We start from the raw sequence: 19206 nt of genomic DNA on the forward strand, positions 1-19206 counted from the left end.
AAAGCCTGATTAGTTGATAAAGGATCTCTCCATCGATACGACAATGAGTATTTAGATACCTTTAGTCCCGTAACAAAACCCGTAACCATCCGAACCGTTTTATTTAATTGCCTTATCACGGGGATGGTTGCTTCGGCAACTCCATGTTAATAACGCCTTCTTGCATGGTACTTTGCAAGAAGAGGTTTACATGGTTCAACCACCGGGTTATGTTCTTCCACAGTACAAGAACCATATATGTAAAATAAATTATCCTTATACGGCCTTAAACAAGCTCCACGAGCTTGGTACATGACCCTTCCGACTTTCCTTCTTGAATCGGGATTTCACAAGTTACTTGCCGATGCTTCTCTCTTCATCTATAATCATGACGGTGTTACTTGCTGCTTTATGGTGTACGTTGATGATATAGTTCTTACAGGTAACAACTCTCAGTTCATCAATCAGTTTGTCACCGCTCTAGCCAAACGGTTCTCTATCAAAGATTTGGGCTTCCCAAACCACTTACTTGGTATTGAAATAATTCCAACCATTGATGGGTTGTTCCTATTACAACACCGACATATTCTTGACCTTCTTACCCTCCCTCACATGGATGGTGCTAAATTAGTCACTACACCAATAAGCTCATCCCAAATTCTCACTCTTGAAGATGACACCCCACGGGTGGATCTCCTACACAATATCAAAAGCTTGTTGGCTCATTACAATACCTCGCCTTTACACGACCGGATATCTCGTTTGCAGTCAACCGATTATCACAATTCGTACACTCTCCCTCACAAACACATTGGCGGACACTCAAATGGTTGCTCCGTTATCTTAAAGACATGTTATATCATCGTCTCCTTTTAAAGAAAAAGTCATCCTTGGATTTAACCGCGTTTTCATACTCGAATTGGGGAGGCGTCTCCACAACGGGTCTGTCAACCATGGCCTACATCTTGTACCTTGGACCCAACCTCATTTCATGGAGCTCAACCAGTCAAAAATCGGTTTCACGCTCTTCGACTGAAGCGGAGTGCATGGCTCTTGCAAATGCGGAAGCTGAATTATCATGGGTTAAACATTTGCTAAAAGAACTCGACTTACTAATTAAGGATACCCCGAGACTCTATTGTGACAAAACAGTTGCTACCTATCTATGTGCTAACCCGTATACCATTCCCTCATGAAACACGTCGCTTTGGACTATCATTTTGTACGAGAGCAAGTAGCTACATGTGCCTTAAAAGTTCATCACATCAATTCAAAGGACCAACTTGCATATGTTCTTATCAAACCACTATTACGAGCTCCATTTATATCTTTACGGTCCAAGATTGGAGTCTCCGATGAATCCTCCATCTTGCGGGGGCGTATCATGACAAATACAATAAATAATTAATGGTGGCAAATATTTCAAATACATTTAAATTCGAATGTTGAAAACCTAGTCAAGGTTGTTGTAGAGTCGTATGGAAACTCCTAATTTATCTCCTGTAAATGAGTTGTACTCTCCTATATGTTATGTATGTAAATCTCAAGAAAATTATTCAAAGCCAGTTACATTCAAACCTATTAGTTTAAAGGCATATCCCGTTAATTTCTCAATATTTTTGTTTCCTTTTCAAACAGTTGATACATTGATGAAACTGTGGCAAAAGCAAAAGTTTTTGTGAATATTGCTTCTCACCTGTCATATGGCCTATTTGGACCTCATACCTGTATATACAACTCGAGTTTCATAAATGTACGGTTTAGTCCCTAGACTTTAACTTTGTGGATTTGACGAGATTGCAATCCTCAACTTTCAAATGCCCTAGTAGACTTGTTTAACCTTATTCATTGTCCATTTACACCATCTTAAGTACATTTTCACGTTATAAGTAGTTTTCCTCCACTAGTACAAAACAAGCCATAAGATGCGGGTATTTTGGCCCAAAGGTGCGGTCTTAGAACCGCACCAAATAGCCTCGAACCTTTTGATAAACTGAACCGCATCTTCTAGTATTCAAGTAGCAACCGCACCTTTTGACCCCTCTTAGTCAATTGTAACCAACTGCACCTTTTGATAAGCAAGATTCTTTTTTTTTTCTTTTTAACTAGCTTTAAATACAATATACCTATCCCAAACCCAATTAACACAAATATATATGCCTAAAACTGACCAAATATACAAACAAAAGTTTCAAATACACAAAGTTTCAAAGTACCAAAAATATATATATATATATATATATATATATATATATATATATATATATGTTTAAAAAATGAAAGAAATACACAATAACTTCTCGAACCGACTTTTTCATTCTTGCAACCCGAACAGATGTCTTCATACTTGCAAACCGAACCGACGCCTAACCCAAACCATAGAAATTACCTAACAAAACACATTTACATTAACAAAATGAAGCCTAAAATATATGCAAGTGTATTATGTATAAACTTTTTACCTAACTTTGGGTCTCACACAACGCGCTGCAGGCCTACAGCGGGACACGCATAGAGGTTGTTGTTGCTCGGTTCTGAACAACGTAAAAATAAGCATTTTGCAACCATGCCATTTTCGCATCTTGTTTTAAATCCAATTCAAGCATAAATGAAATTAAGTGGCAACTGATCCTAACTTAATAACCTGCTTTTTTTCAAAAATCAAAACACATATCATCATCAAATTAATGAATTATAGAAACCTAACACTCTTTAACAAAAACACCAAATAATCACCAAAACTCAAAACCTCACTCACCACATCCACATTGCCAAACTCAAATCTGCATGCAAGGGTTTCCTCAATGTTGCAGCCTGCCCAACTGCATAATCACATTTGCTCCAATAAAATTCACAATAGTTGCCATTAGTGCTCTAAGAAAGGTGCCTACGAAATGATATGTGATATCATTAACTGAAAGAGGTTCAGATAGCAAATTACTTTGATCGCACGAATGATGATGAACCAATCCACAATGACCTAAGCACATTAACAGCAAACAAACAATTAGTAGAGGATGACAAATAACCAAATTACATGACTCGTTAAACTATAATACATGTATAGATACAGGCTCATTAACTTTCTTATATTCCCCACACATCAGTAATTCAAAATTTAAGTCAAAAAATGGACATCGCAAATAATCAAGTTGGAGCGGGATAATCGAAGCCACGAGCCATAAACACAAGCAATAAACCAAATGTAAATCAGCCGCTACCAAAGGCGACATCAGACGACCACCGACGGAAAATTTCTTGCTACCATAGGCGTTGTCAAACGACCGCCGGCAACGGCAAACCCCGCTACCATAGGCGTCGTCCAACGACCACCGGCAACGAAAACCTACCGCTACCATAGGGGTAGTCCAACAACTACAAATGTAATTACTAGCAGATATGGTAACAATGCATATAAATGATGAAATTTATCAAAAGGAGGTTATATATCATCACCTCTCCGTGAATATTAGGGATGAGGAGAAGTAGAAACGAGAGGTTCTGGGCTTCGTCGGCCAATGGTTGGGCGAAGATTGTGGTTAGATTTGAGGGAAAGTAAAATATTGATGGGTGGAGGGAAGAACCGTGATGAATATTTTGGCATCTTATGTTATTGACAATTTAATATTTGTATTTTATGAAAATATGTGGTTGTAAGTCTTTTGATCAATTTTGTAGTAGTAACTGTACCCCGTGGGACAAAGTGTTACACCTATTGTGTATTTCGTCAATCCAACCTCAGTGGTTGGAGTTGAAAGAAAAAATATATTGTTGTGAGGTCTAGTATTAGGCTCCTACCCATAAATCAACTGATATTCGTTGGTATGTCATTATAATCCGAGTTATGCTTACATTTTGCAGGTTATCCCACTCTATAACATTGACGCCATATATTTAGGCATTTGGTTTTCTAATTGATGTTAGTTGATCTCCACTCAAGTTGACATTCTTCTTTCCAAGCATCACGTTGTTGCAAAGATTTAGCTTGCAAGGGCATTTTACTACATCATTTCATTCTTTTGGTTTCAAGTTTTAGTGGTCTACCGTTATATAACTGTCATGTAATTTTTGTTTGAAGTTTAGAAAGAAATATACAAAAGAAGACTGTTATACGCATCTATAATATATATAAACGAAAGCATAAAAATCCTACGTGTCGCGATGTGGTCACTCCCCCTTTTTTTGGAGTCACCAGATTTGCTTGATTTTTAAATGGAGACTTCTCATGCATTTGACCCGAATTCATGGGTATGGGTCTCATCAAACCCAAATATTTTTTAAACGGGTTATAACATCTCATTAAATTAAAAACTAATGCAATCAAATATTTGATATAAAAACCCTATAAAGTAGGGATTTACTAAAAATTAATATCTGATTTATTTAAAAAAAGATTTATATTATTTATAATTAAAAAATAAACGGGTCTTGGGTCTCATTAAACCCATATAGCTTTTAAACCGGGTTATAACATCTCATTTATTTGTGAAGCAATTTATCATCAAACTATAAGTATATTATTAACTTTCATACGATACAAAAAATAAAAATTTAAAAAACAAATAAATATTAGAAACAAATAATATAAAACAACCCCCGTAATACGGAGGATAAAAACTAGTTTATCTTATATACTTTTTTGATCTTGTATCACATGCATGAGAAAATGAATTGTTATCTTAACTATAACTAACTATTGCATGTATATATTTTCATTGCAAACGAACACGTTTACAGTACAAAAAACACGTTGCTTTATACAAGAATACTACATTTTTATAACATATATTAATATATATGGATGCAAAAATAACATACTTTGAAAATTTAATAGAACATGAGAAGTGATAGTACTTAGTCAAATCTTTTAATGAAGTGCAATAAGTATTTGACTAAATATTCGTTGAGAAAACAACTTATTTAAACAATTGATATAATCATTTTATTATTACACACACCATGATCATGAAGGAGTACTGAAAATGAAACTACAAATTACAAAGTCAAGCAACAAAGAAAACACGACTTAAAATATGAACCACACAATTAAAATTGCATTCAGATACTAGTGTGTAAAATGTCCCATCTTATTACTTTGACTATTGTTGTGAGGCTATTGCTGTGGAGGGTATTGCTGAGGAGGGTATTGCTGGGGAGGGTATTGCTGGGGAGGGTATTGTTGGGGAGGGTATTGCTGAGGAGGGAATGGCACTGGGTTCTTCTCTGGATCAACATTAGTACCCATCGGGATCGCAACCGCAGGATACGTGTTGGTTTGCGATGGCGGAGCTAGTGTAAGATACGCCGCAATACCAAAAACCGCACTTAAGAGAGCTAAATAGCTCCTGCTGCAAATATTCCAGGCTTCACAACATAACATATTGTAATATACCCATATGCATCCACCTCTCCACCTTGTCTGTTATTTAGTCCTGCCGCTGTCGACAGTAGAACCACTGCTATAACTGAAGCCACCCTGGATATCCAACATTAAAACTAGTTGTTATTATATAGTTACTAGATTACATATTGTCATAAAATATGTAACTAAAAACAAGATCAGTAACATACCATGAGAGTACAAAAAGTAGTTTGGAAATGGGAGTCGCATTAGGGTCGATTCGACAACAACCAGCTCCGCCAAATGTAACACTTATGTAAATGCGTGTAATGATTGTGAACAAGGCTGACACGATTCCAAGTGCGAGAGCCGGGCTACTTGGATAAACACAATAACCGTCATAAATAAAAACATCAGAAGCCTGCACATATATCATTATAAAGGTTAAAAACATTTCTTAAGTTTAGTTAAACAAATTATTAATTTCAATTGTTACCTTAACTCTTGTCGCCTCCCCTGCGAATCCGGTGGCTGCGGATATTACTCCAAGCACCGCTGCAATTGCGCAGAAGCCGAGCACTTTGTTCTCCATTGTTGTGAGGTGTGTATGGAACAATATGGAGTGTATATGAAGAGATGTGGCTGAAAACGTGTGTATATATAGAAGGATGAGACGTTCAAGTTAGTCGTAGACTTTGACTAAGAATATGTAAATTGATACTAAATAACAAAATCATAAGGTTTACTTTGATGCGTCGACTTATTAAAGTCGTTGCCAACTATTTCTGAGAGTAACATGGCATATTATACATTCATATTGTCTGAATCTTTTTCTATGATTCTATCTTGTCATTCTAACGATGAATTTTTTTTTAATTCATAATTAGTTTTTTAAAAAGTTTGTATAGTAATATTTGTGTTTATTTTTCCAACAAATGTTTACGTATGTTTTTTGCAAGTTTATAAATTTGAATACATCGATTTCAGCATTGCCATCGTTTTAGATCATATATTAGCATTTAATTTGATGAGTAAAACTTAACTATTTAACTATTTGTAACTGTTGTTCTCACACTTTTTATATACATCTCTAACTAACAAGTGTTCGCGATCGGAGAATATTCTCCAATAACTCCCAATATTCTCGTTATAGTTGTCGTTGGTAAGTGCTGGTTTAACCCTGGTCGACGTTTTCTTTGATAATTTGTATGTAGTATCTACAGACGGTGTCATTCGAATTTCATATTTTTCTCATTTTATATATTTTACTAGGTTTTGTCAGAGATCCCTCAATAATTACATATTTACGTATAAATAATATCTATCATGATATTGTTTCTCTAATTACTTGTGGACATCACCACTTTGGTGGGATGGTAAAGGCTTTTTGGCCTTTTGGTGAGAGGTCCAGGGTTCGATTCCTGACATTGGCGGTATAATGTAAATAGTAGGAGGAAAGCTTGTATGTTCAAAAAAAAAAAAAAATACTTGTGGACATCCAATTCCATCTAATTAAATATGCCCGTTGGAGGTGTAATTATGAGAATTTAATTCACTTGATATGTATTTCAATGAACTTGAATCATCATACACCACGTACGAACATCACACTTATTCAAAGTTAAGTAATTAATTAATTGGTATTTTTTTCTTCTTTGCAATCATAGTACGTATAATGTATTCCATGGCCAGATGTAGATACCTAGGGGGTGTTTGGTACAGAGAAAAAAAATGAAAAGAAATGGAAATGGAAATGGGAGAGAAATGGAATTGGTGAGAAATGGAAATGGGTGGAGATTTGAAAATCATTTCCTTTATTTGGTACAATAGAGAAATGGGTGGAGAAATGGCGGAGAAACGGGAGCAGAGACCCTAATCACCGGTGGCTCATCGCAGGTCGGAAGTGGCCGGAAGTGGTGGCTCTAATCGCCGGTCGGCATCATCATCATCCTCGCAACACCCTAATCGTGATTTAGGGTTCCGATTTAGGGACGTGGGTTATGAACGGACGCGAACGCAGAAGTGGCGGCTCATCGCCGGTCGGCATCATCATCATCCTCATCGCAGAAGTGGGTTTCCTGAGTTGGCCGGAAGTGGCGGCGGCGAATCTGTGATGGCCGGCGGGAGGAAGGGATGAAGAAGGGAGTAGAGAAATCCATTTCTCTTCCAAATGGAGAGAAATCCAATTCTCCAATTTTACACTAAACCCAATTCCCAGAGAATTGAAATTCTCTACCCAATTCTCCTCTCAATTCTCCCAAACAAGAGAAATTCAATTCTCCACCCACAACTCTCTCTACCAAACACCCCCCTAAAGTGTGAACTTATTGACATGTGGTCGGGTGTGGTACCATCTTAAAGTACGCTGCATGCCAACATCATGTATTGGTTGTTTTGGCATTCTAATTATCAAGGGATTTATTTAATCAACCTGTGGTATTGTACCCCGGTTGATGATGTTGTTGATGATGAGATAGATTAACGACATGAGGTTGAAGAGGATGAACCTAGACGAAGCAAATGACCTAGGATGGATAGTTTGATACCTACCATCAAGTAGTTAATTACCTCGTCAAAAAGATCTCAATGGAAAGAAGAATGAAATTGTTTATATCTTGCAGAACCATTACTTAGGAGTTGGTTGATCTTCCATTAGCTTACTCACCAAAGATATTGAAGAAACACTAAGTGACCCCGGCAGATTAAGGATAATCTTAGGGTTAAGTAGATGTTTCCCACGAGGGTTAGGTCCGGCAAAGATGGTTATTCTTCTCAACCTGCAAAACAGACACCGTGAGCTCGCCACTGAGAAGGGGGGGGGGGTTCCTCCTTGTGACCACCCTCCGGCGTGAGAATCAGACTAGATTGCTCTGAATATAAGTGTATATAGAGAGAAATAGCTAAAAGAAGATAAGATAATATCCTGATACCGTTCCAAGGTGTTGGAGTATTTATAGCCGAATGTAGGTTTCCAAGCAGGTACGGCCAGTTGTATATAATATTCCTTTTCCACAAACTATGGGCTACGTTCGTGCCACGATGGGAGTTGGTGGGTAGGCAGCGGCTGATAGTGACATTTTGTACTGGAGCGTGCTCCTCCTCGTACTATTGTCGGTGAGCTGTCACCCTGTGATTGGTTCATGGGTCGCTTTCGTCAGATCTTGTCTATTTGTCCATACCTTGGTAGGTATAGTACAAAAGATCTTCTAGAAGCGTACGGACTGGCTCTTTTGGGCGGGAATATTCCCGCCCTGCTCATTCCTTCTTCAGGTGACATTACTGAAGTATAAGAGTTAGTGCCTTATGCGTGTAGCCTTACTGTTAGTGCGGGTAGCCTTCCTTCTTGGCTTGTACCCATAGCTGCGGAAACAGGCAGGGTACTGTACCAAGGGAGGCTTTCCTGCGGGAACAGCTGGCTTACTGCGTGTAAAGTCTTCATCTCTCTGAGCATGGTGGATCCTGCGGATCCAGTTGGTCTTTGCGCAGACGTACCTCTTCAAGGTGAGTCTTGCGGGTCCAACTGGGCTTTGCGGGGACCTACCTCTTCAAGTCCCCCCAGTCCATTGTTCTTCTCATGAATTGTTAATAAGTGAGGTGAACTTTTGGACTTTAAGCAAGGGGTTTTAAAGGGGTTTTCGTTTTTTAAGGTTCTCCATGGGGATTCTTCCCGCAGTTTTCCTAATGTCACTTGCAGAAAATTCCCGACTTTTTCTGCCTGATTTTTGGGTATGATGCGGGTAGGTGCGTAACCTCTCCGCAAGTCGGGAGCGTTGAGTTTCACTTGTGTAGATTCTCCACGGGGTATTGGTAGTTTGACATAGTGATCAGTTATGTTAAACAACCAATTCCACCTTGAAGCTTCAAACAATCTAGTTCTCAACGTTCCCGCCATGCGGGGGTGTTATTTCCCTTTTCGCAAGCATGACCCATAAGATCCATCTTGGGTTCAATTCCCTGCAAGTGCTAAGTATGTGAAGGGTTTCGCCTTGACACTATACCCGCACTTATCTTATGGTTTCTTGTTTTCCAAGGTATCTTCTTGGCTTCAATTCCCTGCAAGTGCTAAGTATGTGAAGGGTTTCGCCTTGACACTGTACCCGCACTTGTCTTATGGTTTCTTGCTTTCTAAGGTAAGGGGGTATATTCCCTCTTATTTTTGAATCTTTTTGAAATTCGGAGGGTTGGTGAAAAGATAAGGACAGTCCAAACGGTTGAAAGGACGTTGGCGTATTCTGACGGTTTCAGGACGTGCAGGAAGTTATGACGACGTGACAGCATGTGGTCAATCAAAACGCTTTTTCAGGCGCGTGGGCGCGAGTTTTATGGCACGCGCCTTTTTGACACCCGTTGCTAGCTTGCTTTATCCCCACGTGTCGCCGTGTCATTGCTCCTGCGCCTTCTCTCTCATCCGTATTAAATTCATCGCATTTATTGCGATGAGTATATAAGGGGGAGGGTGTATTTCATCCCTTACCTTCACTTCACTCTCCATTTTCTTTTAAGCAATTTCCGGAGAATACTCATCTTTTCATCCACATTTAAAAATGTCTTCTTCTCATGACCCAGAGGTTAACGTCGAAGAGTCCGACGTGTTCCTCGAGAACCCGACGTCAACGTCCGGCAAGGACAATAAGAGTACTGCTGGCGAGTGTCAGTGTACTCTTTCTGTCGATATGTACCATTACATCGTCAAGAAGTTCATGCTGGAGCCCTATGAGCCGGAGTTCCCGGAGACCCACCAAACGGTATACGACGCCCCTAAGGGCAAGACAGCGGTTTACGCTTCGTTCTTCATATATGGGAATCTAAGATTCCCATTAACGAAGTTCGTATACCGTGTTTTGGAGAAACACGATGTTCACTTGACAGAGGTGCACCCAATGGCGATTGCTAAAGTTCGCCATTTGGAATGGGTGTGCCGTATTTTGGATGTTGAGCCTCGATTCGACAGCCTGATGACCTTCTATACTTGGAGGTGCGTCCAGGGTTGGTATACCCTTGTCACTCGGATCAAGGGTTTGAAGATTTGCACTATCGAGCGTAGTCTTCGCTCTTGGAAGCGCGAGTTTTTCTTCATTTCCGCTCGTGTCGTTCCCATCACGATGACGTTCAAGAATGGGAAGGCACTCCCGAATCTTCCGGCTTCCAACTATCAGGAGACGGAGTGGTTCACCAAGATCTCCCAGATTCGGACTCCTGTTTATCGCTTTGCCGAGTCTGGGATGGTCATGCTTGGGATGAGCCGCGTGTGGAAGGATGCCGGGTCTGGGACGCCGCAAATACCCATCATTCTTGAATACGGTTTGAACTATATTCCTTATGGTATGCTCCGTCTTTTGTGTTGGTTTAGGATTTCCTTCTAAGATTATCTTTTTTATTTCAGAGGGGAACGACTTACAGTCGCTCTTGCACCCGCAGGAGACTGGTGGTCCCGCACGGTTGGGTACTCGTGATCTCGATGAAAACGAGTTGCCCATTTTGGAGCAGACTGCGGATAGATTCGTAGAGGTCTACCCGCCAGGCCACGAGATTTTAAGCGCCACTCGGCCAGGTAAGGAGTTCTTTAATCCTCGTCCTCTTCATGCTCAAACTTCTGCTGGAATTCCTCTGATCTTGTCATCTTCTGATGAGGGTTCCGCAGATGGACCTTTTATAGTGAGGAAGAAGAAGGCGGCTGGCGCGAAGGGCAAAACGAAGGTTGCTACCTTCGTTGACCTGGGGAATCAGTTTGATTCTGAGACTGAAAGTGAGGAGGCGGCGGGGAACCTTGGTGGTGGTGATGAGACCATTGTCTCAGAGGTTGAGACAACTGTCACTTCCGAGCCACCAAGCGCTGCGAAGGTGACTGGCGTGAAGAGGCCAGTTTCATCGGGTCCATCTCCGCCTGTCAGGGCTTTCAAAATCAAGAAAACCAGTAAGTATACTTTTTGTGTACCTTTTTCGCATTTCCTTCCGCCTTTGTTTTTTATATCTTTTGTTTTTCTTCATGCAGGAGTGGACTTATCTGCTTTTGAGAGCGGTGCGGGAGGAAGTGGTTCAGGACCCACGACGGTAGGTTTGGTCAACCTATCTGAGGCGATGACCCAGGCGGCTGCGCCTGTTTCTGGTACTGGTTCAGTTGCTCATACTGTTGAAGCAACTGTTCCGGTTATGACGTCATCTGTCATGGCTGCTGTGCCGACGATGGCGTCCAGTTTCGTTGCTGGGTTGAGCAGTTCAACTTCTCCGCCGGCCGTCAGTGCCATCTTTACTACATCATTCACCGGACCGGCGGTGACTGTTTCCGCGAGCTCGTCTGCGGCGGCTACCACGGTTATGAGTTCATCTCAAATGAGTTCATCTCCGATGGTCTCTACCTTAATGGCTTCTGCAGTGTCACATTCGGCGTCAGCGACTACCTCGTCCTTGGCCGGTTCTTCAGGTATGTTTGGAGTTGGGGCCTCTAGACTTACCTCTGTTGATGAGGGGGTCCAATCTTTTCCTCATTCCCATCTCCTTGACCTCTTGGATGGATATCCTTTAGGTTCGGGTGATGGGTTTAGCGGCTATCGGCCTGTTATCGACCCTACAGGTGCGTGGGGTTACTTTGGCCTGTTATCCATTCTTGTCATTTTTTCCTAACTGTTTTTTGTTTTCGCAGTTTCGGATTCCAATGAGGTTTATGCTCCAAGGTGGAATATCCGCCGAGGAACAACTCTCCTGACTGCCGCAGACTGCGTCGACTGGGCGCGCCATGCCGCTCCAAGTGGTGCATTGGGGGAGGCGATGGTTAGCTACCAGGAAGGCCGCTTGTCCACTGAGCTCCGAATCCTTCTCGCCCGGATGCAGCCGCGTGTCGAGTTACTTTGTCGTGAAAACGACAAGTTAAAGACTGCGCGTAGCTTGGAGGGGGCTCAGGTGCGATCGCTGCGGGAGGAGAACAAGAAGCTTGCCGCCACCGCTGCGGAGAAAGAGAAGGCCTTCAAGGATCTTGAGGCCGAAATTCAAGCTAGGCATGAGGCCCGTTCCAAGGCTACCCAAGCTATTAACGAACAGCTTAGGTTGGCTAAGGAAACTGCGCGTAATGCAACTGAAAGGGTCACCAAAGCTGAAGCTGTTGCTGAGCCTCTACGCGCTGAGAATGAAGAGCTGAAAGCCAAACTGGAGAAGCTTCAGCAGGCTCATGAGGCTTTGGCTTTGGAGGATGCCAAGAAGCTACAGGAGCTCTTGGATCAGAGGGGTGTGCTTGATCGCACTGAGCGCAAGCTTAAAGGCGTTGAAGAGGCTGCTGCCAAGGACGTGTTGCTTGCCAACCTAAACAAGAATGAGGCCGAACGCGCCCGCGATCAAGCTCAAGCTACCCTTCAAGAGGCTCTGTCCAATAAGGATTGGCTTCTACGAGAAGCGTTGCCGCAGGTACGCATAGCTCCCTAACTCTTTGCTTTTTGCTCTTTTTCTTTATACTTAGAAAAGTTTTTTTTTTTTTATTTTTTTTTTGTGTAGGTTGTGCATCGGATTTTCGCGAACACATCCTATGATGATGCCATGAGTGCAGCCCTCAATGCTTCTCATGAGGATGGAGAGAAGGCTGGTTTCTTGCTTGGTCTAGGATTTGCAGAGAAAGGCATCCCGCCTTCCAAATTTCCTCTACATGATGTTAATACTGAAGCTGCCTACGACCAAGCTGTGAACCAGTATGCTGCTTTTTCTAATCCGGTTGTGGAGAAGGTGAACGAAGTTGCTGCTGCTGATGACGGGCTAGCCGTTCTCAAATCTTTCTTTGAACAGCCACAGCCAACTGATGGTGCGGGTTCAAGTGGGTTTGGAGGGAGTGGTCCCGAAGCCTGAATCTTGAGATTCCTCCCAGCCGTTAGGATAGATTTGTACTTTTTTGTAGGCGGGTAAATACCTAGCCATTTTGTAATTTTTGAACAGCTTTTAATGTAAATATAAATGTTTTGTTAACACCTTGCCTTGTAAACATTATATGATTTGCTCATGCATATTTTAGTTTAACTTAGCAATTTTCTAAGTGTTTTGAATAAGTTAACCTTTCGACGCGTGTAAGACAATAGTTTAATGTTCTGTTTCCTCTATCATGATTGTGTGGGTAGGACCGTCACTTTCACTTAGTAGGATGACCAAACTTTATCTATATCTGACCTGCGTGAAGGTTTTCCTCATCTTCCCCTTAGAAATTTTTACTGTTTTTGTGTTTATGCGGGTTGTGCCGCTTTCCACACGCAACGACTTACTTCCTCCCTCACTTATTTATGCGGTGAATACCGGCATATCAGTGTGGTCAGTTCATAAGTATAAAGGTAAGGCTATCAACATCAATGTGATAAGGAGAATCATTTCTATTAGAAGTGGCTCTTGGCCTGTTCGTTACAAGTTTGGAATTGATCTATGAGCTCCATTCCATGTTCTTGGGATGGGGGTGCCATCGAGCCTTTCGAGCCGGTATGCGCCCTTTCCCAGAACTTCTTTAATAATGTATGGCCCTTCCCAGACCGGGGCCAGCTTTCCTAGGCGCTCCTGGTTCGAAGCCTCGTTGTTACGCAGTATGTAGTCTCCGACATTGAAGTTGCAGAGTTTCACCCGCGTGTTGTAGTACTTTTGCATTTGTCGCTTGTAGTTCTCTTCACGCGCTGCGGCTAAGTCTCTGCGCTCTTCGGTTAGCATAAGGTCTAACCGTCTTTCCGCATCATTGTCTTCTGGTTGAGTTATGACTCTTGGTGAAGGTAGACCGATCTCAACTGGAACCATGGCTTCAGTGCCATAGGTGAGGCTGAACGGGGTTTCGCCCGTGCTTGCCTTTTTTAGCGTTCTGTTTGCCCAAAGGACATGTGGAACCTCGTCCACCCAGCCGGATCTATGCTCCAAGAGTCTTTTCTTTATACCGTCGACGATGCTCTTGTTTGCTCTTTCCACCTCACCATTACCCTGTGGGTGTGCCACTGAGGTAAAGGTGTGGGTGATTTGAAGCTCTTTCAGCCACTTTTGTAGCTTCTGGTCAGCAAAGTTGGTGCCGTTATCGCTCACCAAATTCTTAAGGTCAATTTTGGGTAACGGGTAACAATCATTGGGGCATGCTTTGTTTAGGTCTTTAAAATCTATGCACATGCACCATTGTTTGTTGGATTTCAGTACCATGACGGGATTTGCAACCCATGTTTGATATTTACTACCGCACACGATGCCTGCGTCAAGGAGTTCCTTGACTTGGGTTCTACACGTGTTAGCCTGTTCAGCACCTATTACGCGACGCTTTTGTATGACCGGCGCAAATGCTGGGTCACACTTGAGCTTATGCTCAGCCTTACTTCGAGGTACACCAGTCATGTCAGCTGGTGTCCACGCGAAGATGTCGGCATTTTTTTGCAACAAGCGTTTGAGTAAGGTGCGTGTGGGGTTAGTGATCGTTGGGCCAATGGTAACAGCCAGGTCAGGGTATTTGCCATTGAAGGCCCATTCTTCTGGTTCAGAGGTGGTTGGTTTAGCCATTTTTGGTTTGGGTTTAGATGAGATAGATGCGATGCATACCTGGGGAATGCCCGTGATCATAGCAACGCCCTCGGCTGTTGGCCATCCCATCATCCCATGGACCGAAGACACCACGGCATTAAATCTTGCCATCCCATCTCTCCCGAAGAGAATGTCGTATGTGTGGTGTGGCTTCCTCATTACAACGAAGTCCACGTCTTCTGTGCGGGAGTACTTCCCGTCCGTGAGAGTGACGGGGAAGGATAGGATACCCAAGGGGGTGTTTGTGCTGCCATCGAACCCTTCCATCGAGGCGTAAACTGTTTCTAGGCGTTCTTTGTCTTCGTCGTCTAGCTTGTCGAAGAACTGCCTATACATGACCGTTGATGAAGCGCCATTATCAGCAAGAGTGCGGGAGGTGATGTAGTGCCCCAGCTGGCTTTTGATGACTATGGGGCCTTCTTTGTTGGGCCCTCCTGGCACATGCGGGAAGCGCACTTCAGCTTCCTTCCACGCACTTGGCTCTGTTGTTCGTCGTTTTCTTCCTCTGACGTTGCCATGAACCATGTGAATGCTGATGTCGACGGGCTTTCGTCCATTGCCCTTGTACCGATTGTCATTCCTCCCTCCATTCTTGATTGACGCCACGAGGTGTGTGAGTTTCCCATCTTTGACGAATGTTTCGACGATATCCTTCAAAGATGTGCACTCATCCGTGGTGTGGCCTTTTGTCCCGTGGAAATCACAGGATTTGCTCTGATCAGCGTTATGACGCTGTCGGATTATTGGAGCCTTTGGCCATGGGAGCTTCTCGGTGGCAAATATCTCGGTGACGCTTTTGGTGAGTAGCGTCCATATGGGATTCCGGTTCGACGAGTGCATGTTATCCCTTCCGCCTAAGAGAGGGCGAGAGCTGGATGAGGTGTCAAAGTTTATCCTTGACTGCCAAATACCAAGCTTCCTCTTTTTATTTGTCGGGCGGTACGGACGTTATTTTCTCTTGTTCTCTGTGTGTAGAGGTTTGTGCTCTGGGGAAGATTTCTACCCAGTTGCTTCTCCGTTTCGGCAAAGCGTTTAGCTGCCGTCATGATGGCATCCCACGTGGATGGCATGCCATCTTTACCTGTCAGCGTGCGGATAAGCTCTGGGTACTCAGCGCCCTGGATGAAAGCGGCGCGAACAAGATCTTCGCTTATAGTGCCCAGACTTAGCTTCTTTGAGTTGAAGCGAGTGATGAAGTCTAGCAAAGATTCGTCTTCCTCTCGGATGCAGTTGAGGATCGTCCATTGCTCTTCAGTATATTTTCTTTGTTGACTGAAGTGCTGGCTGAACTTGTGCTGGAAGTCTGCCCAATCATAGATGTGGTGGATCGGTAGACGATCAAACCACGCTCTGGCTGCCCCCTCGAGCGTCATCTGGAACATGTAACACCATGTGGGTTCTGTCCAATTACTGACGGTTGCCCCCGCTATAAATCTGTTCAAGTGATCGTCCGGGTCAGATATGCCATCGTAAGTGCCTATGTTGGACATCTGTTTGGCACTCTTTGGAGCGATTGCTTCCGCAATGTCCCTTGCAAATTTAGACGTTCCCGCATTCGCAACAGTTGGCCTGAAAGTTTTGAAGAAGTCACGTGGGTTTCCCCCCCCCCCCCCCCCCGTGTTCTTTGGTTTGAAGGTTCCCTCGAAATTTCTTCTCGAGTGGAAGTCTGCTTCTTTACGCTTCCCTTTCGCCTTATGACAAGGGTTTGCGTCACTGTCAGATTCTTCCCAATCTTCATCATCCAAATACTCGCAATCATTGCTCATGTTGAGCTGTTGTCGAGTGCTTCCGAATTCATCATTGGCCTGTTGGAGTGAACGTAAACGTTCGTCCAACTCGGCTTGGAATTCTTTCTGACGTGCTTCCGCCCAAGCTTTAACTTGATCTAGTGTTTGTCGGGGAAGCCTCGTCTGTTGTTTCTCCACCTGGGTATCAATGAATCCCAGGGGAGGATTGTTTACTGCACTTGCCCCGGCTTGGGTAACCGGGGTAGTGTTCGTAAAAATCGTGTATTCACCGGTGTTCCCCCCGGTAGCTGGGGTTGTGGTTACCGGAGTTTCTTGGTCACTCGGTGGCTTTGGCATCGGAGTAACCTTAACCATCTTTCCAGAAGTTTGAAAAAACTGAGAAAAAAAAAAGGAATTAGTTCTAGCTTAATGCATGGATGGCGCCAATGAAGAAACACTAAGTGACCCCGGCAGATTAAGGATAATCTTAGGGTTAAGTAGATGTTTCCCACGAGGGTTAGGTCCGGCAAAGATGGTTATTCTTCTCAACCTGCAAAACAGACACCGTGAGCTCGTCACTGAGAAGGGGGGGTTCCTCCTTGTGACCACCCTCCGGCGTGAGAATCAGACTAGATTGCTCTGAATATAAGTGTATATAGAGAGAAATAGCTAGAGAGAAGATAAGATAATATCCTGATACCGTTCCAATGTGTTGGAGTATTTATAGCCGAAGGTAGGTTTCCAAGCAGGTACGGCCAGCTGTATATAATATTCCTTTTCCACCAACTATGGGCTACGTTCGTGCCACGATGGGAGTTGGTGGGTAGGCAGCGGCTGATAGTGACATTTTGTATTGGAGCGTGCTCCTCCTCGTACTATTGTCGGTGAGCTGTCACCCTGTGATTGGTTCATGGGTCGCTTTCGTCAGATCTTGTCTATTTGTCCATACCTTGGTAGGTATAGTACAAAAGATCTTCTAGAAGCGTACGGACTGGCTCTTTTGGGCGGGAATATTCCCGCCTTGCTCATTCCTTCTTCAGGTGACATTACTGAAGTATAAGAGTTAGTGCCTTATGCGTGTAGCCTTACTGTTAGTGCGGGTAGCCTTCCTTCTTGGCTTGTACCCATAGCTGCGGGAACAGGCAGGGTACTGTACCAAGGGAGGCTTTCCTGCGGGAACAGCTGGCTTACTGCGTGTAAGGTCTTCATCTCTCTGAGCATGGTGGGTCATGCGGATCCAGTTGGTCTTTGCGCAGACGTACCTCTTCAAGGTGAGTCTTGCGGGTCCAACTGGGCTTTGCGGGGACCTACCTCTTCAGATATACACAAAAGGAAGGTCTAGGTTACTTTGACACTTGTGTGTTAGACGAATAACGTCCTCTATAATGTTGATGCTTGCAATTACGGATTTAGGAAATTTAGAAATTCACCAAATGGATGCATGTAAACTGCAATTCAAACGGTGATTTAGACTATGAGATTGAATCGATCGAAATTCGTGTGGGGATTGTAGAAAGAATGAGTGAAAATGAGGGTTTTTGGGAGGTGTTAAAGTGTATTTTTTACCTCAGACAAAAATAGTTATATTATATTTTTGTTAATATAAATATTCAATGGGTTTATACCTTATATGTGAGAGCTACGCAACTAACCAAGCTTCATCTAAAAACAGAGGTAAGATGAATTAGCTAGATATAGATGCTCAAAGTTGGGTGTTTAAAGTTGTCAAAGTAGAAAAAATATTTAAGGAAAACTAACTATGAATAAGTGGGAACTCGTTTCATATTGTCTTGGAGTGGGTTATAAGTGGGATCACTTTAAATATAATGTTTTATTTAAGGCGAACATTAGTGGGACCCTAAAGGCAAAGAACCCTAAATTCGCACACGAGAGCACTTGGTACTCTAAGGTACGACTGATGCGGGTTGGAAGCGCATTGGAACTGTTGACATGCACGTTAGTTGTTCGCTCAACAGTCGTTCAGGCTACTATGTTGTTCTAAGTAGTTGCTCGACAGCAATTGTTTCTCACTGCTCGGATGTTTGGGTGGCAATTGTCTTGAGCAGTTTTCCACTACTCAATCATTCTTGGCTGTTACATTTTTAGCTTCCTTAATTGTTTTGTTTTGCTTAAACAGAAAGTCAATTCTAGTCGAATATAGCATTTAAAGAGAATAATGAGCATTGTAGATGCTCAATGCCATTAATTCTTCGATTAATTCTTGATATAGGTATTTCAACGTACTTGTGTTTACTATCAAACATACCAGAATACACAAAGCAATTTCCAGCAATTGTTTAGTTTTCTTTGTTATATCTTGAAGGTACACCTTCGGACGCTAGCGTGTTCTCAGACAATACAATTGTACCCTAAGAAACAAATAAGTTCTCCTTGAAGACTCAAAATTTGGTTTAATAGACCAGTGTTGAATACGATTTCTCATCCAAACAATTTCCTGTCTCATCCCCTTTCTTGTACTTTCAATTTATTTCGGTTGTAATAGTACTACCATTTATTGTCCAATTCTTCAATTCCTTATTATAATTTAATAAAATTAATAAAAAAATATGTTTTAATTCAATTTTATATACGAATAGTTCCTACAATATCTTAGTGTGTTGTCTATTTCATTCACCTGTGTCGAATGAACTA

At 42.6% G+C, this 19206-nt stretch overlaps 1 long non-coding RNA gene and 1 pseudogene across 2 annotated transcripts; both read right to left on the bottom strand.

Annotated features, from left to right (window-relative positions):
- Positions 1-2268: 2268 nt before the first annotated feature.
- Positions 2269-3086, bottom strand: LOC143582537 (uncharacterized). Its single transcript, XR_013143988.1, has 3 exons — positions 2738-3086; positions 2442-2623; positions 2269-2368 (listed from the first exon to the last, which is right to left on the bottom strand). It is a non-coding gene; the product is annotated as an uncharacterized LOC143582537 (long non-coding RNA).
- A 2006-nt stretch (positions 3087-5092) lies between these two features.
- LOC143582542 (protein MODIFYING WALL LIGNIN-1-like) lies at positions 5093-5928 on the bottom strand (annotated as a pseudogene). Its single transcript, XR_013143989.1, has 3 exons — positions 5817-5928; positions 5551-5741; positions 5093-5455 (listed from the first exon to the last, which is right to left on the bottom strand). The product of XR_013143989.1 is annotated as a protein MODIFYING WALL LIGNIN-1-like (transcript).
- Between the last annotated feature and the right edge of the window lie 13278 nt (positions 5929-19206).

Source organism: Bidens hawaiensis, unplaced genomic scaffold, assembly GCF_021521415.1.
Source record: "Bidens hawaiensis isolate Kalapana, Puna unplaced genomic scaffold, B.hawaiensis_p1.1 tig00031775_1, whole genome shotgun sequence".
In the NCBI taxonomy this organism is placed as follows: domain Eukaryota; kingdom Viridiplantae; phylum Streptophyta; class Magnoliopsida; order Asterales; family Asteraceae; genus Bidens; species Bidens hawaiensis.